This window comes from Ursus maritimus, unplaced genomic scaffold (assembly GCF_017311325.1).
Source record: "Ursus maritimus isolate PB19 unplaced genomic scaffold, ASM1731132v1 scaffold_31, whole genome shotgun sequence".
Classification (NCBI taxonomy): domain Eukaryota; kingdom Metazoa; phylum Chordata; class Mammalia; order Carnivora; family Ursidae; genus Ursus; species Ursus maritimus.
This window is the reverse complement of record NW_024425675.1, coordinates 27,081,794-27,109,482: the sequence shown is the minus strand read 5'-3', so window position 1 is coordinate 27,109,482 and position 27,689 is coordinate 27,081,794. Positions and strand designations below refer to the sequence as shown.

The window sequence follows — 27,689 nt, the reverse complement described above, 5'->3', positions numbered from 1 at the left end:
CAATTCTGTGAAGGCTGAGAGAGGTGAGGAAGCTGCAGGAGAAAAGTGTGAAACTGACAGATGTTGGTTCATGAGCTTCAAGGAAAGAAGCCGTGTCCATACCATCCAAGGGCGAGGTGAAGCAGGCAGTTAGCCAGGAGATCTGTCTAGGGTAACCAATGAAGGTGGTTACACTAACCAACAGATGGCCCGCGCAGGCCAACCAGCCTGGTGTGGGAAGAAGATGCCGTCCACAGCTTTCAGGGCTAGCGAGAGAAGTCAGTGCGCGGCTTCGAGGATTCAAGGGACGGGCTGACTCTCCTCTTAGGGGCTAACGCGGCTGCACACTGCAGATGAGATGGGAACACAGCCAGAGACCCAGAATTAGAAGCGGAGCCTGAGGATGGGACTGAACTGCTGTGATCTCATGACCAGACTTGAACAGGTGAGGAGTTCCTTTTCGTGGAAGAGCAAACAAAGTGGGGAACGTATTGCAATGAGCCCTGGGTGTTAGATGCAAACAATCAGGGAACATGACATCGAACACTAATGATGTGCTGTATGTTGACAACACAACATGATTTTTTAAAAAGCCAAAAATAAAAAAAAAAGAAGAAAGAAAGAAAGAAAGTGGGTTCTTGAGAAGGAATCCACTCCTGGTGAAGATGCTGTGAAGATTGTTGAAACGATGACAAAAGATTTAGAGTATGACGTAAACTTGACAAAGCAGCAGCAAGGTTTGAGGGGACTGACTCCAATATTCCAAAGAAGTTCTAGAGCAAATAAAATGCTATCAAACAGCATCACGTGCTACAGAGAAATCGTTCATGAAAAGAAGGGCCAATTAATGGGGCCAACTTCGTTGTTGTCTTATTTTAAGGACTTGCCACAGGCACCCCACGTTTAGCACCCGCCGCCCTGCTCAGCCAGCAGCCATCCACGTCGAGGCCAGACCCTCCACCGGCAAAAAGACTACGACTCGCTGGAAGCTCAGATGATGGTTAGCATTTTTTAGAAATCAAGTATTTTAAAATTATTACACACAAATTACACACAATTACACACAAATTAAGCGTGTACATTGATTTTTTAGACATAATGCTATCACACACTTAACAGACCACCGTACAGTGTAAACGCAAGTTTTATATGCACTTAGAAACCCAAAACTTCATTTGACTTCCTTTATTGTGATATTTGCTTTACTGTGATATTTATGGGTAGTCCGGAGCCAAACCCATAATATCTCCAGGTATAGCAGTCCTGTATTTTCCATCAGTTAAGGGGTTGGGCTTCCTGAGATATATATTGATTTCAAAACATTCAGAGGCCGGCTCTTTAACAAAGATGACACCTTTACTTTCAACAAATGGGAAAACTATATTATTTTTGGTGCCTAATAAAATATTTGCAAACTTCCCAACCTAATTTTTCTTAAGACAAAAAAAAAAATAGACTTGACATTAATTTCTACATAGACATTTACTACTATCTCAGTCGAGGTAGGTAAGATTCATTTAACCGAATATAGGATGTCAAAAACCTTGATGTTTCTCCCTGAGTATACCCCAACTATGAATTGAGGGTGGAGCCATTCATTTATATTGAAATGAAAATTGAAAAAATGAATTGAAAAAAGAAATTCTCAAGGCAGAATATTTCTGTATTAAATTCATATTTTCAGGGAGCTCTAGAAAGAGAGGTTTGGGGGTAAACCATGTTTTAAGAATCGAAAGAGAATGTGAAGTAAATTCTTTCACAGTAACTTTACCAATGGGGAAAATCAATCTGAAAGAAGTTCAACTGCTTGTCACAGAGTCAGTTCTTAGTTTAATTCCTGCCGCTTGACATCCATTCTGGAAAGTTCCTGGAAGGCTTTATATTTCTACCGGAATCAACACCAGTCAAGATTCTTCATCTGATTTGCCCCCTTAGTGACCCAGCTTCACTGTCAATGTAAGTATTCATTTGCCATTCTAATGGAAAGACCACAGAACATACTGGTAACAGCAAGGAGTGATGCGGTAATTAACTCCACGGTGATTAACTCTAATTGACTTAGGCCAAAAGACGATCACAAATTAAGATAACTGAAAACTTGTGGCTTGATTCTCTCAGCCTGTCCTCACTGCCTGAATTTATGAGATAACTGCTCAAACATTCTTTCTTACCTATGCTATTAGAGATCTGAATCCCATGGTGTATCACACCAACTTTGTCTTCCTGAGTAATGGAGGTCGGCTATTCTTATCTGTACGATATTGATTTATAGGCAGGGGCAGGAGGAGGAGCAGAAAGGTGTGAAACAATCACTTTTATAATGCTGGGACCTGGCAGAAGATTTCTAATTTACTAAATCAGGACATTCTCCAATTCGATTACACATGATCATTATTGTGCACTCACTGTTGTGTGACATAAGGAACTAGGGAAACGAGAAAGGTGTATTTCTTGCACCTGGTCCTCGTGAAATCTATAAATTAGAAAGGGAAAGAAGGAAACTAAACCGGTATCTTAAGTCAAAGCACTGTGCTGGGCACTGTCCACCATTGTTCATGGTCTCGTTAAGCCCTCACAGCAAGCTTTGAAGAATGGGCTACTGATCCCATTTTACAGAGGGGGCAACTGAGGTCCAAAAAGTTTAAGGTAGAGTATTCTTCAGCCCCAAAGGGAACAAAATTCTAATGCATGTTACAACGTGGGTGAACCTTGAGGATATTAACGTAAGTGAAATAAGCCAGACATAAAGGACAAATATTATGATTCCACTTACATAAGGTATGTAGAATAGCCAAATTCATAAAGACAGAAAGTAAAATAGAGGTTCCCAGAGGCTGGGGAGAGAGGGGGAATGGGAGTCAGTGTTTAGCGGGAACAGAAACTTTGGGAGGTTGAAAACTTCTGGAGATGGATGGTGGCTGTGGGTCGTACAACGATGTGACCATACTTAATGCTACTGAACTGTACACTTTAAAATGGCTAAGATGGTAAATTTTATGCTGTATATATTTTACCACATTTTTAAAAAGGGTTAAATTGCCACAGCTTATAAGTAGAATCGTCAGTAACTGAGATGGGAGATAGCTCACATCAAATACCAGGCATTACTCTTACGATGCCGTACAAGCCCTGGTTCGTTATTTCTGCTACCTGCTGTCTGCTTTTGTGTGCCAATTAATAGGAAGCCCCTTAAAACAAAAAGGGCCATAAAAATGGGGTGGCAGGGGGCACAGGGAAGTAAAGACAACCTTACCCACTTTCCATCCAGGCTTGGGGTAGAAGTGCCTCTTTGGATAGAGCAAATGGGCTGTTGAGAGGAAATCTGGGGTTTGGTGCAAGGAATATAAGCATAGGGGAACCAGAACTATAGCAGTTCTGAGAAGATACTATACTTAATTTTGACCACATTCAGCTCAGCTACATCTTTTTTTTTTAATAATTTATTTATTTGACAGACAGAGAGAGAGACAGCCAGCGAGAGAGGGAACACAAGCAGGGGGAGTGGGAGAGGAAGAAGCAGGCTCCCAGCAGAGCAGGGAGCCCGATACGGGGCTCGATCCCAGAACCCTGGGATCAGGCCCTGAGCCAAAGGCAGATGCTTAACGACTGAGCCACCCAGGCGCCCCTCAGCTACATCTTTAAAATCCCACCGATACACCCGTCCATTCATCCGATCATTCATTCATTCACCAGTCTTATTGTGTGCTAGCTATGGGCAAAGCTCAGTGACAGGCAAACATAGGCAACAATAATGTTATTGGTACCTGTCTTCCAGAGCTTGAATTCTAGTTGGGGTGATCAAGTACCTCTGAACAATGAAGAAACAATACATGGATGAGAGGAGTAATGGACCATAGGTTGTATATGAAATACGTGTACTGGGTCCTCCAGGCAGTAGGGGTCCAAACGACTTAGAATGTTCCTGATTCTACCAAGGAGAATGCAGAACTGAGTTGGGCATCCTCCCGAGGGATCCATCAGAATTCCTTCAGGTAGGAGGTAGGTAGGTGAGAGGAAGTCAAGGGTAATTCTGGAAGGGCAGAATGCTCAATATGAACCAAAGTAAAAGACAAGAAGCAGGGACTCTGAGCAAGAAATACGATTAGATAATTCAGATTTAGTTAATTTACTTTTTAAAGATTTATTTATTTCTTTATTTGACAGAGCGAGATAGCCAGCGAGAGAGGGAACACAAGCAGGGGGAGTGGGAGAGGAAGAAGCAGGCTCCCAGCGGAGAAGCCTGATGTGGGGCTCGATCCCGGAATGCCAGGATCACGCCCTGAGCCAAAGGCAGACGCTTAACGACTGCGCCACCCAGGCGCCCCTAATTTACTATTTTTAACAGTAACTGGAGGGACAGCAAGGAACTCAAAAATTCCTAGGTCAGATGAAATCTTGTTGTAACTATCAATTTATTGTGGTAGAAAACATAACATGAAAGGTGACATCTTAACCATTTTTCAGGGTACAGTTCGGTGGCGTTAAGTCATGCTGTTGTACAATAGATCTCCAGAACCTCTCATCACGCAGAACTGAAACTCTGTACCCATGAAACAGCAATGGCCCATTTTACCTCCCCACAGCCCCTGGGGACCACTATTCTATTTTCTGTTTCTATGACTCTGACTTACTTTTGACACCTCGTGTAAGTGGAATCAACCAGCATTTATTTGTCTTGTAACAGGCTTATTTCCCTGAGAAAATGCCCTCAAGGTTCATCCACGTTTAGAATATATCAGAATTTTCTTCCTTTTTGAGACCGAATAATATTCCATAGTACGTATGTACCACATTTGGTTTATCCGTTCATCCAGCAATGGTTATTTGGGTTGTTTCCACGTACTGGCTATCGTGAATAATGCTGCTATGAACAGAGGTGTGCAAATACCCCTCTGACTTGCTGCTTTCAATTTTTTTTTTGGCTGTATGCCCACAAATGGGACTGTTGGATCATACTATAATTCTATTTGTAATTTTCTGAGTAATTGCCATATTGTTTTCCATAGCAGGTGTACCGTTTTACATTCCCAACAACAACGCACCAGGGTTCCAATTCCTCTGTATCCTCACTGAAACTTGTTAGTTTGGGTTTTTGAGAGTAGCCATCTAATAGACGTGAGGTAATACCACACGGTGATCTTAATTTGCCTTTTTCTAACCAGAGTGATGTTGAGCGTCTTCTTACATGCTTCTTGGCCATTTGTATAACATCTTTGGAGAAATGTCTGTTCAAGTCCCCGGCCTATTTTTTAATTGGGCTTTTGCTTTTTGGTTTTTTTTTTGTTGTTGTTTTAAGATTTTATTTACTCATTTGAGAGAGACAGAGAGAGCACAAGCAGGGGGAGCCGCAGGCAGAGCGAGAGGAAGAAGCAGGCTCCCCGCTGAGCAGGGAGCCCGATGCGGGGCTCGATCCCAGGAACCCAGGATTGTGACCTGCCCCGAAGGCAGATACTTAACTGACTGAGCCACCCAGGCGCCCCTGGCTATTAGTTTTTAAGTCATATTATAAAACATTCCAAACATACAAAAACAAACAAAAAATAACCTAAGGAACACCTTATACCTACAATCCAACCTAAAAAAGAAAACCTAACCAATCTATTTCGGGTTTCCAATGTCCTCCCATTGACTGCATTCTCTTTCATACTCCCACTACCTACCAAGAGAATTACTATGCAGACTTTGGAGTTTATTATTTCCACCATTTGTTGATACAAGTAGTCTATATCTATATATCTATATTCTATATGTAGCATATTTTACTGGCTTTAAAACTCTGCACAAATTGTTTATGCAACTCCACTTCTCACGTTGGTGAGATTCATTCTTGTTGATACAAACGGTCTCCATTTATTCACTTGCCTTACTTTACGGCAGTGGTTTTCAAACTTTTTGGCAGGTTCCTTTATTGTCTTGAAAATTACTGAGGATGCTGAAGAGCTTTGGTTCACATGGATTAAATCTAAGATATTTGCTGTATCAGAAAATAACACTGAGAAAATTTAGAAACAATTATTTACTAACTAAAAATAATAGCAAAATTCCATTACATACAATATCTTAACATAAGCATATTTTATGATAAGTAATGTTTTTAAAGCCAACAAATGAGATGTGGTGCTCTCTTACGTCTTTGCAAATCTTTTTTTTTAAGTTTTAAAAATATTTTATTTATGTATTTGAGAGGAAGACTGAATGAGAGTGCGCACAAGCACGGGAGCGGCAGAAGGAGAGGGAGAAGCAGACTCCCCACTGAGCGGGGAGCCTGATGTGGGGCTCGATCCCAGGTCCTGGGATCATGACCTGAGCTGAAGGCAGACAGAAGCTTAACCAACTGAGCCACCCAGGCACCCCGTTTTTGCAAATCTTTTTAATATCTCACTTCATAGAAGACGGCAGCCTTTTCATATCTACTTCCGCAGCCAGTCTGTTGCTATGATAACGTGCAGCCTCTGGAATTCCACTGGGCGGAATGAAAACGAACAGGTAAAAAGGCCTTAGTAGTTTTATAAAATCAGTTTTGAGACGAGAACTACCTGAAAAAGTCTTGAGGATCTCCGGGGTTCTCAGGACCGCACTTTGAGAGTAACAGCTCTCTACTCTTCTATGAAATACATACACGACAATCTTGTATCTGTTGGTGTTTAATGGTTTTTGCTTCATTTTGTTTTTGCTTGGTTTTTGGGTTTTGTTTGTTTGTTTTTGCCATAATAAACAATACTGTTACGAACATCCTTGTAGGTCTTTCCTTTGGCACATGTCTGGGAGTTTCTACAGAATATATGCAAAGTCTCTGGAAAACAGTGTGGAGGTCCCTTAAAAAGTTAAAAATTGAGCTACCCTATGATCCAGCCATTGCACTACTGGGTATTTACCCCAAAGATACAGACGTAGTGAAGAGAAGGGCCATATGCACCTCAATGTTCATAGCAGCATTGTCCACAATAGCTAAATCGTGGAAGGAGCCGAGATGCCCTTCAACAGATGACTGGATTAAGAAGTTGTGGTCTATATATACAATGGAATATTACTCAGCTATCAGAAAGAACGATTTCTCAACATTTGCTGCAACATGGACGGGACTGGAGGAGATAATGCTAAGTGAAATAAGTCAAGCAGAGAAAGACAATTATCATATGATTTCTCTCATCTATGGAACATAAGAACTAGGAAGATCGGTAGGGGAAGAAAGGGATAAAGAAAGGGGGGTAATCAGAAGGGGGAATGAAGCATGAGAGACTATGGACTCTGGGAAACAAATTGAGGGCTTTAGAGGGGAGGGAGGTGGGGGAATGGGATAGGCTGGTGATGGGTGGTAAGGAGGGCACGTATTGCATGGTGCACTGGGTGTTATACGCAACTAGTGAATCATCGAACTTTGCATCAGAAACCAGGGATGTACTGTATGGTGACTAACATAATATAATAAAAAATCATTAAGAAAAAAGAATATATGCAAAGTCAAACGACAGATTTTGCAGTTGTAATTGCAGTTCTTGCTGAATTGCTCTCTTAAAATTTAAAATCTGTAAATTAGTCACTAGCTTCCAAACACCTAAAACTTCAATCAAAATTATCTCTGGAAGGCAGGAAATGTGATTATAATTTAAAAACCAAAATAGAACTAATAGTATGGAATTGTATCTTGTGTGGAGAAAGGTCTCTGGCACACAATGGTGCCGGTTAGCAATAGAAAGAGCAAAAAGAAACCAGCCACAGAGGCAAACTCTGGCAGAGCCCACTCAAGTAATTTTGAGGAAGAAACACACCCATCTCTCTCTCCAGCCTCTTCAATGCCCAATTCAACCATCTGTCTATTGAATTCAGCTGTGTGACCCTAACCCAGTGACTTCACCTCTCTGGGCTTAACGTCCTCATCTGTACAACAGTCATGTTTCATGATTTTATGGATGAAAACACACCATCTTCAAGAAGATTACAGATCCCTTGGGACTCATGGCTGACGCACGTAAACAACAAAAGCCAGCTGGTGCCCAAGTCCACACAGATTTCTGAAGGAGTGGCTCTGACGAGAGCAAACTCCAGAGCCCTAGCTTCAGGAGAGGAATGGGCCTCAAAGCTGGGAAGCAAAGATGCATTGGAATGGGATGAGGGGAGGTAAGGTTGGGGGAAGGGAAACAATATGAAAACAATTCCCCCTTTCGATAGCACGGTCAGCAATGTTTAGAGGATGGTAGCTAGCTTCGGGGCTCGGGGAAGTGCAATGGCTGTTGGCATTTCCTTTTTCTTTTCTTTTCCTTTTCTTTCTTTTCTTTTCTCTTTTTTTCTTTTCTCTGCTCTTCTCTCTTCTCTTTTCTCTTTCTCTTTCTTTTCTTCTCAAGTAGGTTCCATGCCCAGCATGAAGCCCGATGCAAGTTTTGAACTCACGACCCTGAGATCAAGACCTAAGCTGTGACCAACGGCCCCTGGCTGTTAACGTTTCTATGTGGAACCCTAAATTTAGAAGGCATCTGGCGAAGCCTCACCCCCTGGGTACTGCCCTAGGAAGAGGCACCTATCGCTCACCTCCACTGCGGGAATTTTGTCAAGTCTTTCTGGGGTTGGTCATAGAAAATGAAAGTGGAAGTTGATTGCGGTATCAGACATTTCTTCCCAAAACTCTCCTATCAGAAGCTACTTTCATTGGGAAGCAAAAATGATTTCCATGAAAAATACTGGAGTCTAATGCCATAAGGACTCATCCGAATCTCCCCTTGGACAGTAAGGATCTGTGCACATAACCTATAACTGACATTAAAGCAGAGCGGTTATCTGTTTGCATATCTTAGCAGTAGAATCTCTCATCTTTCTAAGTGATGCATATACAAGCTATTTTTAGGAACTTCTATTTCAGACAACAGAGATTCAGATGAAGAAAGCAATCCTCTGAAGCAGCCTGCTAAACAGAAAAATATTTACTAAACTGCAATTCCTGGCTACCATTTGGATAAGGGGAAAAGACTCCTGTTGTTGTGTACGGATAGTGTAAAAAAGACATCAAAAGAGAACTTAAGGGGTTTCAAAGAAAATATGAACTTCTTTAAGGGTAATGCATTATACTGAGTTTATAACATTACAGTTATATTCTGTAAGTGGATAGCATAGCGTGGATTAAAAAGAATAGGAGATGGGGCGCCTGGGTGGCACAGCGGTTAAGCGGCTGCCTTCGGCTCAGGGCATGATCCCGGTGTTCTGGGATCGAGCCCCACATCAGGCTCCTCTGCTATGAGCCTGCTTCTTCCTCTCCCACTCCCCCTGCTTGTGTTCCCTCTCTCGCTGGCTGTCTCTATCTCTGTCGAATAAATAAATAAAATCTTTAAAAAAAAAAAAAAGATTAGGAGATGGTTTAAGAATGACCTATTCATCTATAGAACATTACAGCAGGAGTTACTGCCTTCTGGTTATTCTTTTTTTTCTTACTTCATACATCATGCTTTAAAAGCAACACATATGAGATATCTAGAACGGGCAAATCCATAGAGATGGAAAGTGGAATGGCGATTTCCAGGGGTTGGGGGGAGCTGGTAATGGGGAGTTATTGCTTAGTGCGTCCCGAGCTTCTGTTTGGGATGACGAGAAAGTTCTGGAAATTGATCACGGCAGTGGTGAATCTAACTAATGCCACTGTATGCTTAAAAATAGTTAAAAAGGTAAATTTTATGCTATGTGTATTTTTACTATAAGAAAGCAACAAATAATATCTTATTTAGCATTTATAAAGCATTTGATTTATTACTGAATTTGCAACAATCCTAACTTTTACTTTGTATCTCATTCCTGGGCCCGCGCTTGTTCTCCTTGCGTCTGCAAAAACATCATTCTGCCTTCCCCGCCCCTGGCAGATGGACTAGTCCATTTTGATGAGACAGTGGAAGCCACCAGGCGCAGGTCTGCTCAGCGTTCGTCACTCTAGTCCAACCTATGCTGATCTCCGTCTCTTCTCTCCAGAGTGTCCCAAGTGCGCTCCTGCCCCTGGCCACGTCCCTGGAACTTTTCTTGCCCTTTAGCCCTTGCCATTCTCGTGACTTCAGCCTCTGTCCCGCTCCCACCTGCAAACACACTCACGCTCCCCATCCCCTGACAACTTCTGAGGTTGCTTCTCCTGCACATACGGCTCTCTTTCCTTTGCCAACTAGCTTTGCAGACCGTTTTCCTTTCCTCACCTTCCCTTGGCTTCTCCACTTTCTGCCATTTGCTTCCACCCCCCACCGCCCCGCCAGTCCTGCTCTCTCAAAGGCAGTGATGATGCCGGCCTCCGGGTCCCTGGCTCGTTCTTGGTCTTCCTCCTCGCGATCACACGTTACACTGCCATCAACCCTGCTTCCCTCCTGCCGTTCCTTCCATCCCTTTGCTCACTCTCAGGCTACTCTGTTGGTTCAGTTTGCTTTGTCTAAATAGTATGGAAAACATCCAGGTTTGGACTTGATTTTTTTTTTCCTGGCCAATCTCATCCACACTGATGGCCTCAGCGGTCTTCTATGCAGTGATAACTTCGAAAGGTCCGTTTTTCTTGATGAATACTTGCACGTCCTTCAGTCCTACGTTTTCAGCTATGTATTGGGCCTCTCCAAGTGGTGTCCCACCAGTTCCTCATGGACAACCAAAATAAATGAATTCTACCTTTTCCCCAACCCCTATGCCTCTCCTTTCTCCTCTGTCTTGATCAAGGCAATTACTATTTATTGAGTCTCCCGAGCTGCACGTATTGGACCCAGTGAGTACCCCTTCACTTTCATCCTTTCTACCCAACAAGTCCTATGAATTTTATCTGGTTATTTATTTCGTACTTGATCCCTACTCTTCAGTATTTTAGTTTGAGAACTTCAGATATTTCCTCTAAATTATTACAATAGATTCCTAATTAATACCAACCCCCTCACCTTTGCATGCTGTCTATTCCTCTTCCACAGTAGCTATAAGACATGCCTTTCAAAATCTCTTCCATGTTGAAAAACATGGAACAGCTTCTCTGCTTAAAAAGCATGAAGTCCAGGCTAAAACGCCGTGTGATCTCTTCATTACAATCAAACATCATGATTCGGGGCGCCTGGATGGTGTAGCGGTTAAGCGTCTGCCTTCGGCTCAGGGCGTGATCCCGGTGTTACGGGATCGAGCCCCACATCAGGCTCCTCCGCTATGAGCCTGCTTCTTCCTCTCCCACTCCCCCTGCTTGTGTTCCCTCTCTCGCTGGCTGTCTCTATCTCTGTCAAATAAATAAAATAATCTTTAAAAAAAAAACAATCAAACATCACAACTCCAAGGGAATTCAACTACGGCTAAAATTATAGGTTTAAAAAGCGTTATGGTTTCTTTAAACGTGTTCTTCTAAATAGTTTTGAATTTGTTTTTAGAAAACCTTAAGCAAAACAAATCTCCCCTCACACAACTAAAAAGATGAAAACAGACATAGAATGCTATTTTTTTAAAGGCTTAGTAAACACAGGGAGATCTATGCAGAAACCCACAACTGATTTAATTTGCAAAACCACAGCTTTAGCTCGACTAAAGTGAAGATGACTTAGATAAAATACGACCAGAAAACTGAGATAAAAGATACGGGGTAAAGAAGTTAAAGCTGATGGTTCAGCAAGTAAGCATCGTGGGCGTGGTGTGAAGGTCCGGGAAACTGCTCTGGAAGCTGGTGGACTGACTGCCCGGAGCATAAGTTCTTAGTGGGGTCCCTGCTTGCTGGCCTAGTGTCATCTACTGAATCACATCCCTTTCACTTGTGAAGATACGGTCACCTTGATACAGAAGGAGAAGTAAGATTTTTAGGCTGAAGTTGATTTTTTCCGGTTGGTGTGGGAGATCACTGGTATTTGTGGAGGTTGTTTCAAAGCCAGCGTTAAACAGTGGGAGTCAAGAAGCCTTCAGTGTCTCTTGATTCTACCACCAACCAGCTGGGACACCTCGAATGTCCTGCTTGGCTCCTCTGAGCCCCACTCTCCTAGCCTTTAACGTGTGGGGTCTGGGAAGAAAAACTCGTCTTTGTACATGCTAAAATTCCATATTTTACTATTTTTGTCTCAGTATTCTTAAGACTTGGGGAAGATGCTAAGAGATGGTTTTTATCCTTAGGATTTAAGAAAAAGGGGTAATAAAGGACCCTATTTAAAAATTGAGGAGGGCCGTTCTCTTCCCAGTGCGATATTTAGAGTACCGAAATATTTCAAGCACAGCAAGGCGTGTCCCTTCAGATGTGGCCTATGTGGAAGTTACAAAGAGGACAGGAAGTGAAAGCTTTGGGGCTGGGGCTGCACAAGTGGGAATTAATTAGACAGGCAAACTTTTCGTTTCCTTCTGCTCATGTGCTTACCTGCTGAGATTGTCGCAATAGGCAGTACAAAGCCAAGATTTTTTTTTTTTTTTTTAAGAAAAGGTGTAACTCCTTAGTTGCTCATTACTAACCGGAATCTTAAGAGTCAGATTCCAGAGAGAGAGAGAGAGAGAGAGTAACAAATATTTATTGACCACCTACTGCATCCCAGGCATGTACCAACAAAGGAACACAGCGATGGAGAAAGAGTCCACGGCCCCAGGAAGAATGCAGAAGATGAGAATTATACACTATTTGGGACAGGGAAGGACAGAAGATGCCTTTTCTATGTCATCTCATGACTCGTCTGCACCCTTTTTTTTTTTTAAACGATACTTTTGTGGCAGTGAGTACCTATCAGATATTTTTCCTCTCCCTCACTGTCCATAAAAACAAAGCATTTAGTACTCTAAGAGCAGGCCACGTTCCAGAAAGTTGTCTGTTTAGATCTTTACTTTCTTCACAATGATTTCATAGCACTGTCATACTCTAAATTATCTCATTTATGTACTCTCTACCCTTTTTTCATTGCCTTTCTCCTCCAAAAGAAAGTAGGCTTCACGCAGGCCAGGATCTTGGCTCCCTCTTCTCCCCTGTACTCCCAACACTGAGATCAGTCACTGACCAATATCAATTACATGCTTGATCAATTCATATCTGTTGACTGAATAAAGTCCAGCCTTCCTTCTCATGAAGATTCCCATCCTCTCTAAGTTACAGCGTAAGTCCTTCTAACATGGGAAGGACACCTCATCAGGACTGGCATTTCTAAAAGGACCTGTGTTCCCTTAACTTCTAGCTGGCAGAATTTCAGGTACCGGAATAAAGTGAAGTGAGAAATTTCTGGCAACATAATGGGAGGTATTTTGAGATCAGGGAGGAAGTGGCATTCCAAAGGTGGTCACCCTTGGATTTGCTGGGAAGTCCACTCCAAGAAAAAAAAAACAAAAAACAAACAAAAAAAAAAACCCCTCTGTTCTATTCAAAGCTTCCTCCCTTCCTCTGTGGCTGAATCCATAAGTCCTCTAAGAGTCCTGGCTGCAAGCAGCCACATCAGGGGTCCACAAAGGACAGAGGGATAAGGTTAAAACAGAAGCCGTACGAAATGTAGATTATTTTGTTTCTGTCTCTGAGATTGGGAACCATGATGTCCTGTGCCTTGGTGGTTATTACAAATTTCCTATTTATATATTTTCAGGGCTATTATTTATATTCAACGAATTGCTCGACCTCTAAAAATTGTCTGTTTGCTTGGACATGAAGTATCTATTGGGCTTCTGATTTTATTTCGCAAACCAACAAAAAATGATAAAGTACAGATTTCTTGGGATTTTAAAAATTAATCTCTGGAAAATGCTGACAAAAGTAATGTTTTCTTCAACAGAGAGATCTCTGAACTTCTCGGAATCTTGTGACTCAGGAACTTGTCAAATAGTAATAATAAACAATAGACCTAAAAAGGTCAAAAACTTAATGTGAACCTTATTAGCGATTCAAGGGTGTGAGAACTTACAGACTGAAAAGCAAATTACAAAGTCACATCAGGTATATACTAAAAACAATTTAAGTATATCTCATAGTATAACAATATATCATTCTTCCCATTTCCAGAACGATCCCACAAAGCTGAAGTTCAGACTTCAAAGTGATTACTAAAGAATGATAGTCTGGCTGCATTTCTCACTCATGTTTAATTAAACAAACGTTCTTCCCGCAGCTCTTTGCAAGCTACAGCTGTCCGTATACACGTACACGTATGTATCCTTATAAGATAGAGTCTGCCATTTTTAAATGTGCCCAAAACAGTCATTGAGATATAAAGAGGGCAGGAACTCTCAAAACTTACTTCTCAGAATTAATACCCAAGTCAGACAGCATTTGTTTAAAAACTGAGTCAGTAGCTAGAGTATATTGCCAGATTCGGGCTTAGCCAAGTCGAATGGCAAGACCAGAGACAATAGCACCGAGCTGCCTAAGTTGACATTCCAGCTTCGCCATTTAGGAGCTCCGTGACCTTGAAAAAGCTACTTCTCCTGTGTCCTCATCTGTACAATGAGGACAATGAGAGGACCTACCCCAGGATATAAGTTGACCAGAGCAGTAGCTGGAATATGGAAAAACACCGTCACTCGATGATTACTTCCTTTATAGTTATTCAGTCAGAAGAAGACTCTGGGTTCTTCCAAGGTAGGTTTCCCTTAGTTGGGCTTAGCCATCACCTCACCTCTCCCCAGTCACACCAGGTCCTCTTTGTCACCAAAGCCAAACACATCACCATCAGGGCCATGTTCCCAGGATCCAGTCAAGTGAGCTCAGGGGTGAAGGTATTGCCCCAAGTGACACAGGTGACATCTCATCTTTAGGAGTGATAGTCCCACACGCTTTCCCAGGAGCAGGCTCTTCCCTTCTCTCTGCTCAGCTTCTCCTCTGCCCTCTCAGGATGGACAGTCACTTGCTGAGAGCCACATAGCGCTTGGTTGGGGGGGCCCCGTTTCAGGTCCGCGGCGCCCTCGAGGGGAGCTCGCTGCCCGCACATCTGCAGAGGCCACAGGGCTGGTCTGACCTAACGCCCTCTGCTCACTGTTTGGCACTTTCTTAACCAGGACACGCCTTGCCCTTCCCCACATCGAATCGAATTTTCTGTTCTACTGACTGTGTGTGTTCCTTATCTAGCACATTCTCTGTCTGCACTTTGGCGGTACTGTACCCACCACTTGGGCTCCATCGCACCCACCTCCTTCCCTGTTTGGGGTTCTCTGGACCGTCCGGCAGGCACCGCAGCTCTACCACTGCGCTGGGATGCTGCCATCAGTAAATGGTACCAAGCGCTCGTGGAAGGGCCTGTCTGCTAAAGGCGAGGGCTGGACGGGGGAGCAAGAGACAGGTGCCTGCCCTGCATGCACAGGGGGGTCGGGAAGGGGGCAGTGCCATCCCTGCAGGACCCTGGGCGCATGGGGGATGCATTAGTGTTGGGGGGCGGGATTCTGGTGGGAAGCGGGGCATGCCAGCGCACGGTCCCCTGAGGAGCACTGCTACCCGAGACACAGCGGAAGAACGAGGGCTCAGGGCTCGTAAGCCTTGAGCGGGGAGGCTGCGGGAGCAGGTGGGGGGCAGGCTGGAAAGGGCCTGGCCGGCCAGGCCAAGGGTCTGAATTGCATTCTATGGGTGGTGTGGAGTAGCCACGGACCTGTCAAGTGGACAGTTGCCTTCCGATGGTGTGTCAGTCAGCTCCTCCGTCAGCAGAGCATGGTGGGCATGGGAAGCGACACGGAGGCTCCCGCTCCAAAGACCGCCATGAGGTCACCTTCGTGGAATGGCTTCCCAGACTGCCTCATGACTTGCACTAGGCCAGGTCTCCAGAGAGGGCTCTGACCATATTGCTTCCTCCACAGCTCTTCTGCAATGCTGCTCGGCCTCACTCCAGAGGGGTGCAGCCTACTGCCCCTGCCCGTGACCTTCGCTGGCCTTGACTTGCCGACCAGGCAAATGGAGCAGAAGTGATGCTCTGTGAATTCTCAGTTTGGCCCCTAAGAGAGCTCAGCTTCGGCCTTGGTGCACTCAGAGCACTCCCTCTTCGGCTCTAATCACCATGGAGAGAGGCTCGAGGAGTGGGGTGGACCCAGTGTTCTAGCCATACCTGCCAGGAGCCATACATGAGTGATCCCAGTTCCTATCTGTCCACAGTGTCGTGAGAGACCCCAGGTAGTGTCCCAAGGAACAGAGCCAGCCCAAATTCCTGATCCACAGAGTCACAAACAAATGAAATGATGTTGTTTTAAGCCACTAAGTTTTTGGGGAAGATCACTACACCGTGACTGATAGCCAAAGCAACACTCTGAGTCAAATAAATACATGTCAAATAAATAATCAACTGCAACTCTGACGGCTTCAGGGCAATAGCACTGGTCCACTACCAACACGTGTTAAGTTGTCCGTCACCCTTGATAATCTATTACCAAATCTCATTTCCAGCCTATGTCACACTCAACTGATTAGTCCTCAAGCTTTTTAAAAAGCGAGTCTTAGAAAATGTAATCCTCTGATTCTCCCTTCAAACGGCTAAGAAAATGTGGCGTGTGGATTAAAATTCCTTGGAGTTCAGTCTAAATTTTCCTGTTGGTAGTTTTTAGACAAATATCCAAACAAATATATGTTTCACTCGTTGGGCCTGCAGGAAATTTCACGATTCTTTACAATTTGCTTTCAGGGCTATATTGTGAAGTGTCTTCAGATAGTCCAATACCTGAAAAATTGCATGATAAATAGTGTGCTCTCTCCCTAGGTCTAAATACTTAGACCCAGAGGACTCGATTATTTCTCCATGAGAAAATATCTATAACATTTTTCCAGGAGAAAATCGATTTTGTATATTTAAATAAGCCTATATCCTCTCTGTTCTGAATACTTGTAGTCTGTTCTCTGAAGAGAAGGGGCTTGCCCTCCTTCCTTTCATTTCTATTGAAATAAAGCTCAAACACGATGTCATGTGTAGACATTTCTCTCCACCAGCTCCACCCATGAGAAACTGTTACTGGATGAGTTTTACTTCATTAATTTCTAAAATGACGTGCTTATTTATGCTTAGCCATATAGGCATTTTTTTGTGTGCCAAATACATCGCATTTCTTTTAACAGGTGACCAAAAGCCTTTTCCTACTGCTCATGGGGCTTACTCTCCTGATACGTTTGCTCAGATCTCAAGTGTACTGTAAACATGAGCAAATCTCAATGCTTAGGAGCTAGAAAGAATCTCAGTAGTAACATCCTTCTTTTTATTAGAACAGAGGAAGGAAGGTTCAAGAAGCTTGGGCTGTGCCTTTAGCAAATACTTATGCTGCCTCTGCTTCAGAATTTGGGATTATGCAAGTTCTTTCTGAGTTATTTCATTAACGTTAAAAGGATTTTTATAAGAATCTAGGATTCGCTCAGTTATATGTAAGGAGTAAAGTGATTCCAGTTCCTCTCTTTTTTACAGATTTATTTATTTATTTGACTCAGAGAGCAAGCTAGAGAGCAGAAGCAGGGGGGACAGCAGCGGGAGAGGGAGAAGCAGGCTCCCGCTGAGCAGGGAGCCCACGTGGGTCTCGACCCCAGGACCCCGGGATCCGGACCTGAGCCAAAGGCAGACACTCAACTGACTGAGCCCCCCAGGTGCGCCTCAAGTTCCTCTTACGAAAGAGTTTATTTATAGTTACTATGACCATCACCCCTTCTAAATAGCCTTCATATGGATTTAAAAATCCAGATTAATTTATTCTTCTTTTTGAATGACTAGCACAGAAGAAATTTTTCAAAATTCCCATTCTTAGAGGAGAGAAGATTCTATCTGGCTGCTGTTCCTCTTTATCTTATCTTCCACCAACAGAATCCACTGAGGAAGTCAGGTTGTTCCTTTTGGAGAACCAGTACTTCAAGAAAACTCTGGTTGTTGCGGTGTTTGAGAAAATTTGGCATGTTATCATCACTAAGACCCAAGGAAAGGTGTTTTCTTGTTACGAAGTCGGAACTGTGGCTGGATGGCTTTGGAGTTCAGCTGACTACGGTTCCATATATGGGTGAAGGGTTACACATACCTCTCTTGGAGACATTCACTTATCACCCAGGCTATTTACCAACACTTATAAATGGGCTAGCCGGAGCCTGGGAACCTTGACGCTTATCCAACACTGTACCACCCCAGGCGCCCGGTGACATCTGATTGGAACATGTGGAGATCAAAGGAACACCCAGAAAACAGCTACAAAATACTGGGATCAGAGGGAAACCTAAAGACCCCTCCTTTAACTCACGCATCTTTTGGTCCATCTGGCAACGCGGGATTGAGAACTGTGTTCTCCTAACCACGTCTATGACCTTCCTATCTGCCTTCACAGTTGCGTGGCCATGAAGGACTGGTGTGGCCCTGGAAAAGCAGGACAAAGGTGGGGGGCAAGGGGCGAAGTCACAAGACCCGATAGCACCACACCAGTCTCTTCCACGGAAGGGGACACTCTAATTCAGATTCTTGATACCCTGTGTGCTGGCTACTGTATGTCCCCGCTTAGCAAGGAGCCTGGAGAATGATGTGCGGAGAAGGCACCAGAGAACTAGCGAGGGGAGGGAGGCAGCAGTTGCCAGTCTAGGGACTGGCCACCAGAAGTCAGCACGGCAAAATGCCACAGTGGACTTGGCTCTATGAGCCACTTTTCAGTTAGATCCCTAAACTTCACCTTGCAAACCTGGACAAAAATTGCAGAGCTTAGGGCCCTGAGGAATGTGATATTCATGGATTCCTTCACACTGACAGTTGGAGGAAAATAAAATATACTCCCGACTGTGAGAGGCTTCCTGACCTTCCCCAGGTGCAGATGCAGCTTGAGCTCCATGCCATGAGCTAAAGAAAAAGAAAGAAATAGAAGACCTGGCACATGCCCTTAGGTGAGCTAACGCAGGAGATAATAATGGCATTAAAATATCCTTATCGAGCTCTGGTTATGAGCTGGATAGAGACTGCAAGTCCTCAGAGACACAGAAAGTAGAAGAGAGGGTAAACGTTACAAGCTACATAGCAAAGACATAACACGAAAGGACATTTTTTGTAGTTGCCAAAAGGGACTCTGCGTGAGAAGAGTTCTTCACGAACAGAAGGAAGAATGCGCGTAGAGTTTAGGGGGCTACCTTATTTTCTTACTTCCTAAAGAAAAGCAGGATACTTTGGATGGCGAAGCCATTATGGGGCTGGAAGGCAGAGGAGGCCAAGTCTCACACAGTGAGTGGCATCTCCCTTAGTCTGCGGCCAAAGGTGAGCTAACTATTTGGTTACCCTTAGCTGAACTTACGCCGACACGCCCCAGAAGGGAAACATCACAGTGGAACTCACAGCGTGTTTTCCCTGAAACGCGATGCCATTCGTATCACAAAGTATACTTTGAAATCTGCCTCTGAAATCCCACAGAGGTTACATGGGACTTTTTTTTTTTTGGTTATAAGCCAGAATCCTCAACTCCAGTTCTAACATTGTGTGAGCTGTGGCTTACTTACTGTTAGGAACCCTCTGCACGTGCCCGTTTAGTTTTATCATTGTCGAGATTTATTTTTTTATCTTCTTTAAAAGATTATGGTATTTTTTTCCCTTTGGTTTCACTATTTTTTGGTTATTCTACCTTTAAGGGAGTCCCCCTAAGTAATTTATTATTCCTTACTTTTAAACCATTTTTCTTTAAATGCTTTCAATGACTTTATCTTTGGCACACTTTTGTCATCCTAGCTCTTGAATTTAGCCTTTCACTTTTTACCTTTCTCGCTATTACCGGCTTCAATGAATTTTTAAGATGATTATGAGTTTTTTCCGAAGATTCCTTAAAATCTTTTATCGTTCCATTAAAAACCTTTTACCTCTTTATTCCTTTAATATTTTCTTTTTATTAAAATAATTTTTGCGTTATTGGTATATCTACACTTAATGTTTACCTATTGCCTCATCCTTTTACTTGTGGGATATTATTTCAGCATATTTTAATATTGCCTTTTAGTCCCTGATCATTCTTGACTTAGTCTTGTCTCCTTTTATTATTGGCATTGTAGTGGTCATTAAAGTGAGAAACTGTGAGAATGATGGAGGGAGAAAAAAATCACACTATAAGGAAGGGAGATGGGGTTTTTATCTCGCAGCAAATTGCCTTTTAGCATCTTTAAATGTTTCCATCACCTCCAACTCTTACTTTCTTGAGTTTAGCCAGATAAATCCATAGGCCCACAGGACGGGCCAAGATGATAATGAAGCTACTTGTGCAAATATTTAAACCCCATATATCGGGGTTCCTTTCTCCCGTCACTTAGTACCTAGTCTCTTAGACATAACAGGTTCTAAAATGTATGGCTCATTTATTTATTGCACTAATATTTACTGAGCACCTACTCCATGTCAGATATGTTGACAGATGCTAGGGATTCAACCGCGAGTATGTGGGAATGCGACATCTACCCTCACAGAGCTTATAATCTATTGGGGAAATCTAAAAATAAATGAACAATGGCAACATGTTCTAAGTGCTGTGATCACTAACATTTATTGTTTGGTTACTAAACGCTACACATGGTGCTAAGCACTTTATGTGGATGATCTCATATGTCTTTTAGGAACATGTGGAAGGAAACAAAATCCAAATTTACAGGATGAGGAAAAGTTTTCTAGGGGAAAAGGTGTCTACGTTAGGGGCTGAAGAGGCATAGGAATTTGCCAAAGGAAGGACGGGTTTAGAGGTTGAGCAAAAAGTTCACGAGGCAACGGGATGCACGGGAATGCTAACGAACCAAAGAGGCTTGGGCTTAGAAGAATGTGTTGAGTGTGTTGCTGGGGAGATGAGGCTTCGGTCAGCTAGAACCCTCTAATTCATGTTACAAAGTCTGGGTTTCACTCCAAGTGTACTGGGTAGTCATTGGAGTGACATGCTCAGATCTGGGTCCTAGAAGGGTTCTTCCAGAGGCAACGGGGAGAACTATCTATAGAACAGAGGCCAGGTTGGAAGTTCCAGAAGTAATACAGAGAAGAGACATGGTGTTGGTCTGTAAAAGAGTGGATGGAATAAAGAGATACAGGGGGTGAAACTAATGGGATGTACTTTTGGGTGAGCTATGGAGGTGAGGAGTCAAGGAAAGCCATCCAGATTTCTGCTTGTGTGAGAAGAGGTGATGCCAATGTCAGTACAGAAAAGAATGGGAGGGAAATATTTGCAGCGAGAGAAAGGGGAAGGTGATGTGTTCAGTGCGCGGCATTCGGTATTGAGTGTCCATCAACTAGTGGCAGAAGATCAGTAGAACTTTGGATAGGTAACTTTTGGGTAGTGGTCAGTGAGGAGATGGCTCTTAAGATGAATGAGGGATGAGGTTGCCGTGGGGAGAGAGAATTGAGGATCACCAGCCTTCCAGGGGACAGAAAGGAGAGGAGGAGATTGCAAAGGAGAAGAGAAAGAAGAACGATGAGAAAGGGGACAGAAGGCAAGCATTGCTCCAAGAACACAGGAGCGCTCAGCGCACGATCTTCTGCAGAGAAGTCAAGTAAGAGAGGAGTAGAATTCAGCAAGGATTAGCAATAGGGAGTGTGAGTGACAGTTTCCGAAGACTTAGTAGACGCAAAGCCAGATGTCTGTGGCCAAGACATGTGGAGTGAGGAAACAGAATAGCAGGCAGAGAGGACAATTTAAGGAGTTTGGTTGTGAGGAGGAAAGAGAGAAGAAAGTATCTAGAGGACGGACAGTCTTTTCCTTCAAAGAAGGAAGGGGTTTAAGCATATGTGATGCATGAGAATGGAGCCCGTGATGAGGGAGGGAAGGAAAACACAGGAGAGAGACGAGAGAATCAAGAGAATGAGATGCCCAAGAGTGAGGAAGAAATGGATCCCAGAGCACCTAATGGAAGAGGAACATTAGCCAGGGGGTGAGGCATCTTTCTTTCTTTTTTTTTTTTCCACAGTAAAAAGGAGGGGAAGATGGGAGGGGAGACCCGGATGAAGTTAGATTATAGCCCTGTGATCACAAAGTCAGGCTGTTCTCATCAGGAAAACTTCCATTTTTCTCAGTGAAGCAGGAAGCAAGGCAAACGTGCTGAGAGCAAGGGGCTGGGGTGTCAGAAGAAGGTCTGAAGTGGGAGCTGTAGAAAGCAAGCAGGGTTGACCAGGGAAAGCTTGAGAGCCTGGCTGAAGTTGGACATCATGGAATTAGAGCATCACGAATTCGCATAGTTGCACAATTTTGTCCAGTGGAACTCCTCGAGCTCTGTATACACACTAGGGAGAGTAGACAGTTGGATTCAGCCATAGCCGCAGTGGTCCTAGCTTTAGAAAGAAAAGCACATCATCTCACAGGACACCACTCGTGCTCATCTTCTCCCAGCACCGGGGGAGGGAAGAGTAGCTGTTTTCATCTTTGTCGGCCTCAGGTTGAATCCTCCCTGGTCTCTATAATCAATACTCTTTCTACCTAACAGATCTAGTCCTTTAAGAAGCTGATGGGATATGGCTCGAAGTTTCTATTCTTCCTAACAATGCGGAATATGGTTACCACACCTGCCCCAAGGAAATATCTCCCACAAATAGCCAGCTGATAAACAAACTTGGGGAATACAACCCACGTATGGGGCAGAGGCATGAAAAGAAGATTAGATTAAGAGCCAAGAGATCAGGGTTCACCACTGGTAATTTGTTGCGTGACCCCTGATCAAGTTCCTTAACCTCTACAGGATTCAGCGTTTCCTCTCTAAACCACGAATGACCTGCCTTCAGGAGTAAATGATCCCATGTATCCAGGCACTTGGCACAGTGCGTGCTCAACAAACGTCCCTTTCCTTTCTATTTCTCCTTCTTCCCTCCAGCCCTGAGTTTATGTGATTCTATGACTTAACAGGAATGGTCTAGAAAACTAAATGCCCTAAGTCTATAATTTCCAAATGTTTAGGTAAGAAACAGGTTGAATATGCCCTAAATTCCACGACATAAAACTTCATGAAATAATTACTCTCGCTACACAAAATGGGTTCTAGTATTTTCTGTTCTATTCTATTTCATTTTTAAAGATATGTTTGTCATAAATCAATAAACTAATCTCATAATCTAATAATGGATCATGTCTTGCAGTTTAAAAAACATGACGTAAGAGGCCTGTTTTTCTATCACTGAAATCAGCACATAAATGGACCACAGAATGGAAAAGGTTGAAGACAACCGTTCTAAAAATGCAAAACACACGACTTAATGAACTTCTCCCAAGACTGCAAGAAAGACATTTCAGCTTATGTTCATAAAAGACTTGGCTTCTTGCTCACCTGGGCTGTGAAGAGTCATCTTATCTGACCATAAACTCATAGCACTTGGATTGCTCTGGAAACACCAGTGTCCTGACAGCACTCTACTTACTGGGCACTTATTTTAGTCCTCACTTGGAGTGAATGGCTCAGGGGGCTGGAGAAGAGCAAGAGGATAAGACAGCCAAGGGCAGTTCAGGGTCTGCTCTTTATACTTTTAACTAAAGACTGGTTGTGGGTGTCACAACACGCTTGGAGGGGAAGCCTCCGGGCTTGACCTGCTCTCTCTTGCACGCACCTGCTGTGCTCAAACCAGACTGCATTCCTTTCCTTTGCTAAGATGTCAGGCCCACATGCTGTCAGGCCACTCTACAAATGCCATTCCCAACTTCTGGAACATCCTCACCTGGTTCACTGCCCCCTACCTGAGCCAGCACTTCTCCTGAGATATCTTCTCAGACACCCCAAATCTAGGTACCCCCATGTATATCCCCAGGACAGCACGTCCACATTCACTCTGCGCTGATTTACTGAGGGCCTCCTATGCTCCAGGCCCTGCTATAGCACCTGGGGCTACAGCTATGGATGAAACACTTGCCCCATTCTAGAGGAGGAAACAGACAAGAACAAATAAGTAAGATAGTTGCGCACCATAATATAGCAATATAAATACATGCTGAAATTGTCACACTTCATTATAATTTCCTCTTGACTTGCGTGCTTCTCCCCTATGGATTATACAGTCCAGTGTGGGGCTCCCAAGTTTGTAACAAAAGCCTGATGAATTGAAGTATAGCCCTCCACATTTTGGCTCTCTCCATTGTCCCAAGAATTTGTCCTGTTTTGATCACATACAAGAGATAATTTAACTTTTAGTCTGCAAAGGGTCTGTGGCACATATTTAGAGTCAGTACCAGCAATACCATGGTTACTTTATTCTCGACAACGACTTATTTCTAAATCCTGAGGTCCTTCACGTAGGCAAGGGCAACCCTACTTAGAGGGGTCTTTTATCTTTCAGGAGCCCTCCTGCCTATGGGTTCCCTAGTCCTTTAGGGGATGCTTGAATAGTAGTTCCTCCAATGATTCGGCACTAGAGAAAGCTACACAAGCCCAGGAGAGGGAGGGAGAATCAATAAATTCAGGAGTAGCGTCTGCGCGTAGACCCCTGAATCTTGATTTTTACAAAACCAAGCAATTTTGTAAAAAGTTCATTGGTTACCACCTCACAACACATAACGATGACCACTATCAAGACAAACAAACAAACAAAAATCAGGAAATATCAAGTGTTGGTGAGGATGCGGAGAACCCGGAACTTTTGTGGGGTGTGAAATGGCACAGCCATGTGGCAACCAGTATGATGTTCCCTCGAAAACTTAAACACAGAATTACCATTTAATCCAGTCAAAAGAATTTAAAGCAGAGACTTAAGGAGATATTTATACACCCACGTTGAAAGCGTCTTTATATGTAAACCAAAATGTGGAAGCAACCCAAGGGTCCATGAACAGATGAATGGATAAACAAAACAGGGTCTAGAGACACAATGGAATATTATTCAGCCCTTAAAAGGAAGGAAATTCTGACATGTGCTACGACAGGAATGAATCTGAAGGACATGATGGGGAGTGAAATAAGGCAGACACAAAGAGACAGGCACTGTATGATTCATTTCTATGAGGGGCCTGGAGTAGTCAAATTCAGAGACAAAAAGTAGAAGGGAGGTTGCCAGGGGCTGGAGGGAACAGGGAGCGTTAATGGGGACAGAGTTTCAGTTTTGCAGGATGAAAGAGCTCCGCGGACAGATGACTGTAATTAATGCCACCGAACTGTACATTTCAAAATGATTCAGATGGTGAATTTTATGGTATGGGTGCAATTCTACTACAATTGAAAAAAAAAAAAAAAAGCAAAACAAAACTTGAACTGGTAAGTTGTCCAGCTCGGTGTCAGAATCAGACAAACCTGACTCCAGCACATACCAGCTGTAAGAGGGGGGGAGTGACACGACTTCCTTGAGCCTCAGTTTCTTCACCCATAGAATGAAAAAGGTGATGACAATACCTAATTTATAAAAGCTTTGTGAAGATTAAAGGAGATAGTAATGTTTGTCAAATACGAAATTCTGAGTTTCATGTCTGGCACATATAAATACTACTGTATCAATAAAACCATGTTTTATTGCTTTTGTTGGCTCTGATTATTTTCATTAATCATCAATATCACTAGCATAACTCAAAAAGTAACATCACCCTGTAGAAGTATGTCCCACCAAAGTGAGTACCTTACAAATCTGCTAATTTCATCCCAGAGTAGAAATCTAGGATTCTAGGCCGGGGTAAACTATTCCTAATTTCTGAAGCTGCTGATTCTCACTTCACCCCAAGGGTGTTTTTAGATGACAGAGCAACGTACATACACATTGTGTATAAATGCTTGATGTGTTAAGATAATGAAGATGTTTCCCTTACTGCAAGAAAACACCTTTTAATTCACCTTTCCGCCTCAATGTTTTTCTGAGTTTCTCATGATTTCTTCCTTAACAAGCAGAACAGGTGTGAAAAGGCAAAATGAGATGCATTGCTGCTTGAAAATGAAACATTTGAAATTTTAATATAATGGACAGAAACAGAAAGAAGAAGGTAAATGCTATGTATGTCACCATAGACTGCTTTCTCTACTTTCAATTACAGATTTGATTTGGGGCAACAAAATTACACAAATATAGCATCACAGGATACATCTGTGTTCTCTGGGATTTTTCATCATATAACAATTTCTTCGCTTTAAACAATTTAGGAAAATTACTTCAAAAAAAAAGAAAAGGCTGGACCCTATAAAAAGAAAATCACCTGAGATGAAATACACCCTTATTAACAGTCACACGTGATTCCTCTATCAGCAATATTCTCAGGGGCAAACAACATAATCAGTAAATCTAAAACATGAAATGCATTAAAAACAGGAAGTACTAATTCTCATTCCTATTTTAAAGGAAGGCAAATGTCCTATCATTAACTCCTGCATCATGAGGGGAATTGCAGACTTTACTCCTGGATGCCAGTTACCGAGTTGCACCGTAAGCCCACACTCTCAAAAAATCCTGGGCCCAGTCCACAGAAAACTGGAGATAAAACCTCAAGTTCATTCTACAGAAGAATCGTGTGTTTCCCGCAGAAGAATATATCACAACGGAATAAGGGACCTTTATAGAAATGACGAAAGACAAATGCGCTATTCAAGGCAACCTCCAGGACCTGCTCTGACCAAGCAAAACCGAGGATTCATGTTAAAAGGGATCTTGAGATGATAAGGATCAAGGGGTAAATAACTGGACAAAATCCCTGCGTCTCTGAAAGAGAAAGGGCCACAGCAAAAGAAATTATAGTTCCAGCGGCTGACCCACGTACATTCAAACCAGACTCGCCAAGGGGGTTTCTGTCCTCAAAGGGGGACCCGGTTGGAGATCCGACAGAGCAGCTTGCCCAAGCACCACTTGCCATTCTGAGCCACTGCAGCCCAAGACGGTGGCGGAAGTGAACATGACACAGCGGAGGGTGGTGACAAGACTCTTCCCTGGAACCTCACATTTTAAAAGTTTACAAGAAAATCACAGGAGGTTGAAAACAAAGGCTGGTGATGCCCAACAGGTTACTCTTGAAATCAGAGATAAATGTTTATGAGACAGAGAGAAGAAGGAAAAAAAAAAAAAAAAACCAAACAAAACAACTTAATTTGGTCCTAATCACTAACTGGGAGGAGTTTCACAGCTGAGGCTTTGAAGGTTTGAGAAGGTCTTCCTATGCCCAGGCTTTAAATATACGTGCATTCAGTCAGCAGAAGAAAGGCACTAACAAGATCAATCTGGGGCAGACACCTGCCTCAAACAATGGCACTGATCTCAGAGGGATTTTAAACAGCTGTGCATAAACTTCAAAAGTAATTTGCAACCAAATTAGTGAACGTCACCCTCTTTCCCACTAGACACAGCATTTTTTAAAGAGATTAAGCATTCGCAGTGAGCCTGCCATTTTACAAGTTACCCGAGACAAGTTAGGGAACAAATGAAGATGGTGATTGGCAAGGTTGGGGTGTGGTGGACCCAGGAGCTGAGGAGCGGGGCTCCTGAGCCGCACATCCCTCCAGGGAAGGGGCGGTGGTGGTTACCGACTCCACAGAGCTGCGAGGGGAGCGTGGGGAGAACGGGTGCAGCAGCGGCCGGACACGAGCCGGGGTGGGCACCTGGCGCAGGCAGGACCTGCACCCCCCGGGGTGCTGCACCCTCACCACGGACGAGGGAGAGCTGCGAGCTCTCGATTCTCCCTCCACGTCACCACCCCGTCCTCGTCAGCTTGTGTCATGACTGCATAACCTTTTCTTAGCGCCACTTTGGGCAGGACAACCCCAAAGGTCAAGGCAGCTCCGTGGCACGCTGCTGGCAGAAAGACTCGGCCTTCAGCCTTTGGGCTTCTCTTCATTCATGACCATAGAAGTGCCCAAGCCTTTGGCGTGAACGGCCCATTTCACACGGATAACTGGGGCTCTTAAAAGTTCAATGAAATACAGATATCTAACCCTGCCTTCTTAACATGTGGCCTGAACGCTGATACACAAA

The 27,689-nt window shown here is 43.5% G+C and overlaps 1 protein-coding gene across 1 annotated transcript in view; it reads right to left on the bottom strand.

Moving 5' to 3' along the window:
- PRKCQ (protein kinase C theta) overlaps positions 1-27,689 on the bottom strand; it is a 168,963-nt gene that overhangs the window by 140,594 nt on the left and 680 nt on the right. The gene's annotated exons all lie outside the window — the stretch shown is intronic.